The sequence below is a fragment of the Solanum verrucosum genome, unplaced genomic scaffold (genome assembly GCF_900185275.1).
Source record: "Solanum verrucosum unplaced genomic scaffold, falcon-dt-bn FXZP01000290.1, whole genome shotgun sequence".
NCBI classification, from domain to species: Eukaryota; Viridiplantae; Streptophyta; class Magnoliopsida; order Solanales; family Solanaceae; genus Solanum; species Solanum verrucosum.
The window spans coordinates 673,722-687,607 of NW_026019929.1; the positions used below are offsets into that span (position 1 = coordinate 673,722).

Below are 13,886 nucleotides of genomic sequence, written 5' to 3' on the forward strand. Positions count from 1 at the left end.
ACGAAATATAATGTATATGATATATGTTTCAATGTTATTATGTATCATATAAGTAATAAGATATAATAGCATATTCCTAGTAGATAGTTTATTTAAGATTTGATGTATATGATTCATTACAATATGATACATGAAATATAATATATACACGATTCATAGTTATTGTGTCAAATAAACTAGTGATAATGGTATAAATTATGTATCATATAAGTAATCACATATAATAGCTTATTGCTAATAGATAGATTTTTTAAGATTTAATGTATATGATAAAATAATCATAATATATATGATACATTGCTTATAATGCATATGATACATTAAATTTTATGTAAATTTAAAATTTCGTTATATTTACAACTACACCTTAATAAATGCATATCAGATATAACATTGACACACAAATCATAACAAACACACTTACAAATAACATTGACAGCAAAACTCATAAATATTGTATCAAAATAACCAATGTAAACAATACACTTTATTTATTTTAAATATAAAAGTGATAATCGTTTACGTGAAAATTATTCTACAAAAACATGAATGTCTTATAAAAATAATGATTTCACTTTTCTTTTGAGAAGAAAGTACAAGTTCTACTATTGTGATCTTCTTGTCCACAATAATTTGTGTTTACTGTTATCTTTTCATCTGCATTTCTTTTCTTCTTTTCCTTGGTCGTCCAGCTATTCTTTTGTATCTAAGTGAAAACACAATTTAAATGACAACATTGTCAGGAACCAACCAATCTTCCCTATCTGGAATTGGAACCATTGGAACCTCATAGGTTTTTATTAATGCATCAGGCTTGTAGTAACCAGTGCAATAATGATGCATATTTGTAACATTCTTGTCCTTTAAAACAACAATTGCATGTGCGCAAGGTATTTCATCTAGTTGAAATCTTCCACAAGAACATACTTTCCGCTCAAGACAAACAATGTATCTTCTTCCAGCTTCATAAATCGAGAAAATAAATTCAGATGATGAAACAACCTACGGACATTAAAATGTCAGCGATAAATTTATTTCAAAGCAATATTGATCAAACAGCCACACTATACACCAAATTAGATACATAAATATATAGTAATGTATCATGATACATACCTTCATCTTTGAACATTTAGACGCGTTTACAATCAATACCTCCTCAAATCTTCTCCCCAATGTGTTCTTTGTATAAGAGGCTATTTCTCTATTTTTGCAATGCCAAGAACAAAATAGAATTCTAACCTTCTCCAAGAATTCTAATATAGACAACTGACGTGCCTCAACAAGACAGTCATTGATACATTTTGTGACGTTCGAAGCCATCATTCTACCCTCTATTTACTGTTGAATAAACTCTCGACCACTTATCATACCCAGCATCGTCAAGGTACTCCTTAACCTATGATATACTTTATCGACCTTAGCCATCAATTTATCAAAATCCTCCATTTTGTATGCCTTGGCATAGAGTAGAATAGATCACTTAGGGTGTTTCTGCTCCTTTTGAAGTTTCCACAAACATTCTTCTAATGATACCATATACATGCACAATGAGGTACATTTGAGAAAACAATGCTTACACTATTCATAATACTCTCATTTCTAAAAGAAATAATACACATTTTTTCACGTTCGCCAAATGAATTTTTGAATTTTTCAAAAAACCATGTCACGAACAGTCATTTTTAGTGTCTACAACACCATATGCCAATGGAAATATGAAACCTAATTACAGAGCAACACACATGATTTATTTTAATACATAACATTTTACAATATAAATATATTCAAAACAAGCTCACAATTACAAAAAAAAAAAACACATACCTGCCCCATGAAGTGTGCTTGCTGATAAAAATGTCCCTTTGTATGCTCCACAAAGATGTGCACCATCGACAACAACTATCGGTCTACAGTAATCAGACCCCCTCATCAATGGTCTTAAGGCTATGAACGGATACATGAATTCATCTTCCTCAAACTTGTGCATATTTATATATGAATTTGGACACATAGTATTTAGCATGTATATGTATCTCGGCATCTGCCTATATCCATCTGATGGTTTACCCCTTATCATTTCTAGTGAACGTTCCTTTGCATGCCATGCTTGCTGGTAAGATATTTGAACCCCATAGAATTCTCTAATATCATCAATTATATCTTTCGAAGTATGAATTCGTTTATTGTTTACCAATTTAGGAGTGGTCACACCACTAATAAACCCAACTGTTGCTTGAACTTTGGTTAGTATCCTATCCCGCACTGGACACGTATGTTCACTATTGAAGTATCTCACTTTGAAAACATCAGATTTTTTCCTGCATGAAGCCTTCATAGTCCAGCCACATTCATCCGAAAAGCACACTAACACATAGCTGTACAATTTTTTTTTCATCATATTAATACATATAGAAGTTACATTTTATCAGATATAAAGTTATATGGATACATTCATGTATCAACAATATTAACGACCAACACAATTAATTTAGTGTAGTTTTATTTATCAGATTCAGAACAATACCATGATACACATAATACAAATGCTTATGACTCACACATCAATGTTATAGAATATATCTGATACATAATAGATGCGACTCAATTCTTTAGCACTCCATGCATGTATCATACACAGTTCATTACACTTATTTAGACGCCAATAGTTTACGACCAATGTATCTTTAAAACTAATGTATCATTATTATAATATCAAATATCATATAATCAACAAAAAAAAACAAAAATCAGAATCACCATCATACAAATTATAAAAATAATTTATCGTACAAATTAAAAATATAAATGTATCATCATTTATAGATCAAAAAAATGAAACACATTACTTCACAAAACAGATCAAATACTCTAATACCTTTGTCTATCAGATCTCTTTACTTTGCAATTGAAGTTGTACTTTATTTTATATTTCGCCATCACATTTATGAGTGTTGCTTTATCCTATACAATTGACATGTCTTCACCTCTATACTCTTTGAATCAATTATGTAATTTGTAACTTCTAATTCTGAAATATAATACGAATCACAAATTCTTGATTTAACCACTGCAAGAGGCTCTGTATCCCTTTATGTACCTTCGACACACGTAATCTCTCTGTATGTTCCATCAAAGCTATGTATCTCTCCACCAATCTTTTCCATTGTATCAATACATAATGGATACATTGCAAATTCAAGTTTGTTTTTTTTCACTTCTAAATATAGTTTAACACCCATGTCGTTCTTAATTTTCAACGGAAACGAGTTACCTTCTACGATGTATCGAATTTCAATGTTTTTTCTTAACACATCAATATCTAACTCGACTTAAATGGTTGCCTTGAGATTCAAAAATGAAATTGATTGTCCAACAACAATTCTATCACTTATGTAGCCTTCATAATTCACTTCGCTCGCCCAAAATTCTTGAATGTCTCAGCAGAATCGAGATATTCTATCAGGATATATTTCAAGTTTTTTTGAACTTATCACTCTTTCAAAATCAATATCTGTTCAAAATTATTCTTCAATGGAGAAGATGTAATTTTGAAATTTGAAATATGTGAGTCGACTACCTATTAGGATATGGACTATTTAGGATCATCTAGGTGTAAATCAAGCAAACTAAATTAACAAAAATAAATTTTACATTTTGTTCCTTTTTTAGCGCAACAAAATGTTGTTTAGTTGGAATCAAATATAATGAATCTGGATGGTAGCTATGTATCCGACTGCCTTCCTTTTTAAGAGATTTTTGTAAAATGGAAATTAGTTGGGATAGGATGTAAATTAGATCATACACTATGGGATTCCTTTAATTTTTACTTTAATTAAACTTCAAATTAATTGATTTGACTACAATATATGAGCCTAGTTTGCAAAGCCCAATGTCTTCTCATCCTAGTGGTCCATTTTGATGCCATGTGGAAAATCATGTGGCATGCCAAGTCAAACAAAGAAGCCAATAGGATCATGTCATATGTCAAAATGACAAGCCCACTTCATAAACCCCATATGTCATGTCACTAATCTGATTCCCCGAAGGTAAACCTATTCATATCACAACTTCTCTAGTCCACAACTATAAATAGGGGTTCTCATAATTCAGAAAAGGGAGCCAAAATTCTAATAAGAAGCTAGAGAAATCTCATAGAACAAAAGCTACATATTTCTTTACAAGCTACAAGTTCAAAATTCAAGCATTCAAGTCAAAGAATGATCAAAATCAAGACCACCAGATTCAAGATCAAGCTCGAAGTCTTTGAATTCAAATAAAAGTCAAGATCAAGATAAAGTTCAAGTTCAGGTTCATCGAAGATTCAGGAACAAGCTCCAAAATCCCTTGAATTCAAGATCAAGATCATCAAGTTCAAGTTCATCAAATCCACAAATCAAGTTCAAGTTTATCGAAGATTCAAATCAAGTTCAAGTTTATCGAAGATTCAAGAACAAGCTCCAAAGCCCTTGAATCCAAGATCAAGTTCAAGAATAAAATCAAGATCAAGTCAAGAACAAGTTCAAGATCAAGCTCAAGAACCCTTGAATTATATTTGTAAAGACAAATCAGAGGAATAATAGTGATTGTAACACTCGCACTTTGAAATTAATACATACGATTGTTACGATATTTTACCGTTCTCGATTATTGTTTTCTCAGCGCGAATTTTACCGTCTACAAATTCCGGTACGTCACAATCTCTACCTCTCATCTTAAATTTTCAAGCATCAAATAATATTAAGATGTCTTCCACTGTAGATGAATAACTAGCATGCTCGACTAAAGCAATTGAAGGCTTGTCAAAGTGCGCACACAAATAAGTTGTTAAACTTTCCAAGCTAACAAATAAGATGCATAAAATGATTGATAGAAGATTGAGTCAAGCCTCTCTGAAGCTTCCTAGAATTGAAGACGATGGAGAATCTTGCATAAAGAAAATAAGGATCAAAGAGATTCATTTCTCCGCTGAAGATTTGATTCCTATTGATCAATTAAAGGACTTCATCATAAAGGCCATTGAAAAACAATTAAAGCCCTTGTCCAAATTTTCTCTCACATACGCAAAGTCATATACATAGAGGATTGATAACTTGGAAATGCCTGAGGGCTATCAACCTTTTAAGCTCCAACAGTTTGATGGAAAAGGAAATCCCAAACAACATATAATGTACTTTATTGAGACTTGCAATGATGATGGGAAGTATGGTGATTATCTCATCAAACAGCTTGTTCGGTCTCTAAAAAAAATGCCTTTGACTGGTGCACAGACCTTGAGCCTGATTATATAGATTGTTGAGAACAGTTAGAGCAAGAGTTCCTCAATTGTTTCTATAGCACAACACATGTCGGTAGTATGATTGAATTTACAAAGGTTCGTCAATGTGAACATGAGCTAGTTGTTGACTTAATCAATCCCTAGAGAAGTTTGAGCCTCAAAGATCGCCTTCGTGAAACTTCTAGCATTGAAATATGCATTCAAGGCATGAATTAGGGTCTTCATAATATATTACATGGAGTAAATCCCAATACATTCAAAGAGTTAGCAACTCATTCACATGACATGGAATTCAGCATGACTATAAGAGGAGATTAACGATCTCCTGTCTGTGGGCTTTACGAAGGTGAAGATCTAGAAGAACTCCAAAGTGGAGGAAAGTCTATATTTGAAGATGACTTTGAAGAGTCAATGTATATCTAGACGCTTCTAAACAGATGAGCTTATACTACAAGTTATAATGCTCCTTATCACATGAGCCTAAACTACAAGTTATAATGCTTCTAGATGTACGAGTCTTAACTGTATATCACAAGACTCTTTAAATTCGAGCTAAAACTCTAAGTTGTAAAGCTCTTCAATTTTGATCTAAACCTTCATATCAAGAAACTCTTTTAATTCAAGATAAACCTTCAAGATGAAATTCTTCTTGAAACACGAGCTTAATTGTATGCCATCAAGCTCTTTCAATTTGAGCCAAATCTTCAATTTGAAATGCTCCTCAAAACATAAGACTAAAATATATGTCATAAAGCTCTTTCAATTTGAGCTAAATCTTCAAGTTGAAATGCTCCTCGAAACACGAGTTTAAACTGTATGTCACAAACCTCTTCAATTTTGAGTTAAATATGCAAGCTGAAATGCTACTCGAAATACGAGTTTAAACTATATGTCACAAAGCTCTTCAAATTTGGCTAAATATTCAAGTTAAAATGCTCCTAAATGCATGAGGCTAAACTAAATGTCACAATGCTCATCAAATTCGAGCTAAACCTTCAAATTGTGAAACTTGCCAAAATCAAGTTAATATTCAAATTGCAAAGATCTCAAATTTAAGTCAAATTACAGAACTATGTTGTGACTTTATCCTCTTCACTGAGGTACGTAGGCACTTGAAATTATATTCTAAGTTCAGTTGCATGAGTGTCAAAAAATCATATGTTCCCACTTGATCTGCCACATCAAAGTTAAATATATAAGTAATCTCTCTTCAAACTTCAGACTTAGAAAAAATTGTGGTGACTCTATGGGGAAAACCCCTAAGAAATATGATTTTTTCCAATAAAGTTGAAGTTTCCAAATTCAACCAAGTATACAAGTTGAAGTCTCTAGATTCTCTCAATCAGCAAGTAGAATTCTTCAAAATTCCTCAAGTTTGCAAGTTGAAGTCTTCAAATTCTTTAAGTGTGTAAGATGGAGTGTCAGATCGATCAATAATTTGTAAGTTGAACTCTTCAAATTCGTCAAGTCTGAAAGTTGGGGTCTCAAATCAATCAATTATGTAAGTTGGAGCCTATGGAGTCTTGTATCAATCAAGTTTGCAAGTTGAAGACTTCAACTTCATCAAGTCTTCGAGTTCAAGTTTGCAAGATGGAGTATCATATCAATTAAGTTTCCAAGTTAAAGACGTCAAATTCATCAAGTCTGCAAGTTCAAGTCTGCAAGATGAAGTCTCGTATCAATCTAGTTTGCAATTTAAAAACTTCAAATTCATCAAATCCTCCAAGTATGCAAGTTGAATTCATCAAATCCTCCAAGTTAAAGTCTTCAAATCCTCTAAGTCTGCAGGTTAAACTCTTCAAATCCTCTAAGTCTGCAAGTTGGAGTCTTTAAATTATCCAAATATGCAAGTTGAAGTCTTCAAAACCTCCAAGTATGAAAGTTATTAAATTTCCATGCCTTAAGGTGGAAACATTGTCGCTTTGCACCTTAAGCTCACTGATTAATTCTTAAAATGATATTTAAATTTTCATGTCTTGAGGTGGACAAAATTATCCATTTGCACCTTAAGTTAGCCTTTTCAGAGATATATCCTTAAAAGGATATCTAAATTTTCATGCCTTAAGGTGGACATAATTTTTCTCTTTGCACCTTAAGTCGGTCTTTTCATAAATTTATCCTTAAAAGATCTTTAAAATTTCATCCCTTAAGGTGGAAAAATTTGTCCCTTTGCACCTCAAGTTGGTATTTTCATGAATTTATCTTTAAAAGGATCTTTAAATTTCTATGTCTTAAGGTGCACAAAATTTGTCTCTTTACATCTTATGCCGGTCTTTTCATGAGTCTATCCTTAAAGGGATGTTTAAATTTCCATGTCTTAAGGTGGACAAAATTTGTCCCTTTGTACCTTAAGCTGATTTTTTCATGAATTTAAAGGATCTTTAAATTTTCATTCCATAGATGGACAAAATTTGTCCTTTCATACCTTATGCTCAAGTATTTGGGATCTCATAAAGCCTCAAATTTATGGTCTTAAGGCGGGAACGTTAAATACATCCCTTCATATTTTATACTCAAGTATTCGGAATCTCATCAAGCCTCAAATTTGTGATCTCGAAGCGAAGACGTTAAACCCATCATTCACACCTAAAATTAAATTCTGATGTTATGATAACTTTCTCCGTTACATGGCATTGATAAAACAAATATCAATTTACGGCCTAAAACAGACAAAGAAAATGGGTGGAGAAATATCACATACAAAAGGAAAAAGAATAAATATTACAGGAGATACTTCTTAGTGGTAGAAATAGATCCAACGAATTACAACTTTTCTGAATTGATGTTCACAGATTGAAAACATAAGGTCTATTTATAGATGAATGTGGCTGTGGTTAATTCCTAATAGGACAAAATTGGGAGAAGTTGTCAAGTGAACATCTAAATCACGTGCAAATAACAAAAGCTCCTAGTCACGTGCAAAACTTGGAAACATATAGTTGTTGGAAGAATGATATAAGTAGGAATTAAGTTATTCCTAATAGTTTTAAAGGTAATGTGAACTGATCCCTCTTCTTTCTATAATAAATTATAGTTGTCAAGTGAACATCTAAATTAAATCCTGATATATTCTTTGCATTGAGCTATGAGGATTATTGTGATTGGAGATTAATTAATACTTCCAGACTAGTCTTCAAAAGATTAGATATTTCGACAAGACTTGAAGTAGGGATATTTGTAATCATTTAAAATTTATTAAAAATAAATTTATAAAATGATTAGGATTATATTAATATATTTGAGCTACAACATATGGGCCAGTTTGCTAAGCTCAATGTCATCTAATCATAGAGGCCCATTTTGGTGTTGCGTGGTGAATGACATGGCATGCCAAGTCAAACAAAGAAGCTAATAGGATCATTTCATGTGTCAAAATGACAAGTCCACTTCGTAAAGCCCATATGTCATGTCACTTAAATCTGATTGGCCACAGGGAAACATGTTCCTATCACAACTCCTCTAGTCCATAACTATAACCAGGGTCCTCATAATTCAGAAAAGGGACCAAGAATTCTAACAAGAAGCTATAGAAAGGTGTAGATAAAAAACCGCAGATTTCTCTACAAACTACAAGTTCAAGAATTAAAGCATTCAAATTAAAGAACAATCAAAATCAAGACCACCGGATTCAAGATCAAGCTTGGAGCCCTTGAATTCAAATAAAAGTCAAGATCAAGATAAGTTAAAGTTCATCGAAGATTCAAGAACAAGGCCCAAAAGACCTTGAATTTAAGATCAAGATCATCAAGTTCAAGTCCATATCAAGTTCATCTAATCCATAAAATCAAGTACTCATCAAAAATTCAAGAACAAGCTCCAAAGCCCTTGAATTCAAGATCAAGTTCAAGCATAAAAATCAAGATCAAGCCAAGAACAAATTCAAGCTCATGCTCAAGAGCCCTTAAATTATATATGAAAAGACAAATCAGAGGAATAATAGAGATTGTAACGCTCACACTTTGGAATCAATAAATACGATTTTTGCGATATTTTTCCGCTCTTGATTATTGTTTTCTTGACGCGAATTTTATTGTCTACACTCCTGTTATGAAAAATAGCTACCTATATCTGCAAATTGAATTAGAAAAGTAAAAGTTGGAAAATATAAACAAAACAAACAAAAATCTTCCACTATGATTAAGACCATAGCACCACCAACGAATGTGATGTAGTGGATGAGGCTACTTCTCCTTTAATATGAGATATTGGATTTTGAGTCTTGATTATAGAAAAATCCTTAGTAGGAAGTGCTCCCCCCTCGCCCCCCCCCCCCCCCAAATGGGGCTTTACGTGATGAAAATCTAAATTAGTCGGACCAATAAAAAAGTTCAAGTGCTACATCATTTTTATTCAAAAAAAAAGAAGGAAAGTTACAGAAATCTCGCTAGTTTAGGATATCACCAGATTTTGGTGCGTTTCGATGCGTCGAAATACATAGGGTCAATGCAGATTGGATCATTGCCGTTGAAGAAGAGATGAATCAATTTGAGAGAAGCAATGTTTGGCACTTGGTTCCAAGGCCATCAAATGGAACCATTATTGGAACTAAATGGGTCTTGAGGAACAAGTTAGATGAACATGGAACTGTGACAAGAAATAAAGCAAAGCTGGTAGTTCAAGGATACAATCAAGAGGAAGGCATAAACTGCGATGAAGCATGCGCACCAGTGGAAAGACTAGAAGCAATCAGGCACTATAAAAAAAATACCTTTAGCGGCAATAAATATACACATTAACAAAGAGTGTTAAAGTCTTTATCGACATTAGTTAATTGTCATTGGATCCAATGTCGCTAAAGGCTTTACGGACATATATAAAGAATGCTAATTGCCACTAAAAGTACATATTTAGTGGAAATTAAGCTATTGCCGTTAATTAACTACCGCTAAAGATAATTTTTTATGTAGTGAGGCTCCTTGTAGCCTTTATTGCCTACATGGAGTTCACACTATATCAAATGGATGTGAAAAGTGCCTTTTCAAACGGATTCCTAGAAGAAGAGGCATTTGTGAAACAACCAACAGGGTTTGAAAGAATTGACTATCCTGACCATGTTTATAAGCTTGATAAAACTCTCTATGGCTTGAAACAAGCTCTAAGAGCATGGTATGAAAGACTGTCAAAATTCCTTCTAACTCATGATTACACAAGAGGTAAAATTGACAATACTTTATTTCTTAGAAACAAAGGGAAAGACCAACTGATTGTACAAGTATACATTGATGACATCATCTTTGGAGCGACAAATAAAACACTCACAAAGGAATTTGCAGCTTTAATGAGTAATGCGTTTGAAATGAGAATGATCGGGGAACTAATATACTTTTTGGTTACGTCAAATCAAGCAGACTTCATCGGGAACACTGATCCATCGGAAATAGTATCTCAACAAGTTGCTAAAATGATTCAAGACGGAAGATGCAAAAGAAAAAAATTCTCCTATTTCCACAACCACAAAGTTAGATCTAGAGGGAACATGTATAGATGTGGAGAAAAAACTTTACAGAACCATGATTGGGTCACTTCTATACCTTGCAACTAGCAAGCCGAATATTGTCTTTAGTGCGCGTCTTTGTACTAGGTTCCAAGCAAATCCTAAAGAACCTCATCTAAAGGAAGTCAAACAAATTATAAGGTATTTTAAGGGCACCACTGACCTAGGACTACGGTATCCAAAATGAAGCAATTTTGAATTGTTAGATTATGCTGATGCTGACTATGCATAATACTTAGTGGATCAAAAATGTACTACAGGTATGGAACGCTTCTTAGGATCATGTCTAATTTCATAGACAAAAAAGAAACAAAACTTTGTAACTTTATCTACTTTGAAGCTGAATTCGTAGCGACTACTTCATGTTGTGCTCAACTTCTTTGGATAAAACAACTCAAGGATTTTGGATTAAACATTGAATGTGTTCTAATTTTTAGTGATAAAACAAGCGCCAGCAACATAGCCAAAAAGCCAGTTCATCGCAAAAGAACAAAACACATTGACATTAGACATCACTTCTTGAGAGACAATGTAGAAAACGGTCTGATTTCAATGACTTGTCTTACTATCCATGGAAAGACACAATTAAGTAGTCAATCCAAGCTAGAGTTCATATAGTATAGCTCCTTAATCTTCATTCAATTTTGGGAGAAAATCTTTCAACCTTAAAAATCATTTTTGTGAGAAAACCCTTTCACAATCATGTATTGAGTAGTATGTGAGAAATTCTTTCACAACAACAACAATACTATTGCTTTAATCTCAAAGCAACCTTAAATAAATTACATTAAGTTCATAAAGAAATATGCATATCTTCATAAATTCATCTTTCATAGTTCATAAGGCTCATAATGTGATCAAATCTAAAAAGGCATGGATCATGCAAGGGTTCATGTGAATTCAACTTAAGAACATGTAATTACTTTAATTCATGCATAAAAATATAGAAAACAATCAATTGGATAATAATTAAAAGAACCCATCAGATTGAATAAAACCCTAATTTAATTAGGAGATTTTAACTTGTAAAATTGAAGGATTTAGGAACCCTATGGAGGAGAGGACTCCATAGGTAAATACTATCATACCTTGATGTCAAAATCCCACAATGATTAGGAATTAAAGAGTTCTAGTTGAGCTCTAGTTCTTATTCTTCTTCTTATTCCTTAGTCTTGAGATAATTTGGGAGGATGACTCTGGTTAGTTTTAGGGAATTTGGAAATGAGTTGAAAAGTGGTTGGTTTAGGGCTTAAAACATTATATAGGGCTTAGGGTGGAAGGAAAAATGACATAGTTTAGGCATTAATCGATTAGGGAAAAGACTAAAAAGCCCTTCAAAATAACGGCCAACCACCATCTACGATTTAGACCTGCGGTCTGTAGGGCCTTCTACCGATCGTACTGGTCAACCGTAGAAAGTGGTTAGAGACCCTTAATTTGGCCAACATTCAACTAAACTCATGTACAACTTGTAGGTCTTCCTATGGACTGTACATGCTAACCGTAGAACCAACTTTACACTTTAAAATTTCAGTAAGTCTGGAGCTGACCTACGAGACCTATCTACGACTTGTACATGGAATGACGAGTTGTCCTGGTGAACCGTAAAAGGGTACTGGAACTTGTTTTGAAAGAATTAGTTTTGCACTTCCTACGGTTTCCATCTACAGCCCGTAGAAGCTTCTACGGTCTGTATATGGGACCCGCAGACATAGACACCAGCCCAAAAACTGTATTTTCCCCCTTTCCAAATATGATGTGTCACAAAATTTAGCACAATGATCCCATTCTTCTTAAAATTGAAAATTTTCATCTCTATGCTATATGAATCATGATATATTCACTCATGTTTCACAGTATACTCAGTCCAATGAGCTCATGATATACCCTTAATGGATAGTGAAATCATCCTACGTCAAGCATATTCTTACATCAGATTTCTCGAATGATTGGTGCTTATGATTTTTCTTCTATAAGCCCTTCCGTTGATCCTCTTTTGGTGTTGATAGTAGTTGTGAGTTGGTTTAGATAAGTGGGTAGATGACTATTAAGGTGAAGATTATAGTAGGCTTATTCTATATAAAGTTTTTATTGTGGAGGAAGACCAAAATGAGGCTTGGTTATATGTAGTATCTAGATGAAAATATTTGGTATATGTTGTGCAGTAATTAATGAATTTTTAGTTGGTATAGATAATAAGAAGGTGAAAAAATTATAGAAAAATCGGTTACCTAGAAGTCCATGAAGTGGTTATAGTAATAGGTTTTAATAAGGTGTTGATATAAATATGGATAAAGCACTAAGCGCTCCTTAATTAGAATTCGAGGTTTGTTGAATGTGTTCGTAATAAGAAGTAGTATTCTTGGAATAATAGTCCCTATAGAGATATAGAACATGATTATTGTAGTTTAGACTAGTATGATCATCTTTTGTGCAACACCTTGTGACTTAGAGTTAGGCTTGAACATGATAAGAGAATGCACTTAGATTCAAACCTTGGTAGGAGTAAACATATGTACCCTTGTGAGGAGCTATATATTGTAACTAATTGTGGTATTCAGAAGGAGGAGCGTAGTTGACAAGTGTTCTAAGTTTAAAAGTTATTAGTCATATCGCTTTAGGCATAGTAGTCCTATTTTTGTTTTATGCCAAGGTACCCGTGTTTCATATTAAACACCTTCAGATAACTCATGTTCAAATAGATAGCATTCACTACTTTATAAACCCATGTCGGAGGACTCAGATACTTAAGACTCCGTTTATGTTTCATATTAAGATGTTTCATGTGAAACATCCTCGTGATTATTTTTCCAAAATGTTATGAGGAATTTTGATGATAACATTTGAGGTAATAGCCTTCCTCCTATGGTGATTCTTAAAATATTTATGTCATGATTTGTAAGCTAGTTATTTTATGCGAACGTTCGTGCCTTGTGTGTCGTAGTGAGTTCCAAACTCATAGTATAAACCAGCTCCACTTATGTTGGCAGGAAAGTTCAGAAGTCATATAGATAATAAGAGTTTATCCTTTCTATTCTAGTCCAACTTGAACATCATTTGAAGACGAATGATCCCAATTGTGAGATATTGTAATACCCCAAAATTTATATTATA

At 33.1% G+C, this 13,886-nt stretch overlaps 1 pseudogene; it reads right to left on the reverse strand.

Moving 5' to 3' along the window:
- Window positions 1-723: 723 nt before the first annotated feature.
- On the reverse strand, window positions 724-4,714 carry LOC125827916 (uncharacterized; annotated as a pseudogene).
- Between the last annotated feature and the right edge of the window lie 9,172 nt (window positions 4,715-13,886).